The following is a 208-nucleotide window of genomic DNA, read 5'->3' on the forward strand; positions in this document are numbered from 1 at the left end:
ATACCTGAATGGTCTAGTTGTTTTCTCCACTTTCTTCAATTTTAGTCTGAATTTGGCAATAAGGAGTTCATGATCAAAGCCATAGTCATCTTCTAGTCTTGTTTTTGCTGACTGTATAGAGCTTCTCCATCTTTGGCTGCAAAGAATATAATCAATCTGATTTTGGTGTTGACCATCTGGTGACGTCCATGTGTACAGTCTTCTCTTG

Source organism: Bison bison, unplaced genomic scaffold, assembly GCF_000754665.1.
Source record: "Bison bison bison isolate TAMUID 2011002044 unplaced genomic scaffold, Bison_UMD1.0 scf7180017864062, whole genome shotgun sequence".
Taxonomy (NCBI): domain Eukaryota; kingdom Metazoa; phylum Chordata; class Mammalia; order Artiodactyla; family Bovidae; genus Bison; species Bison bison.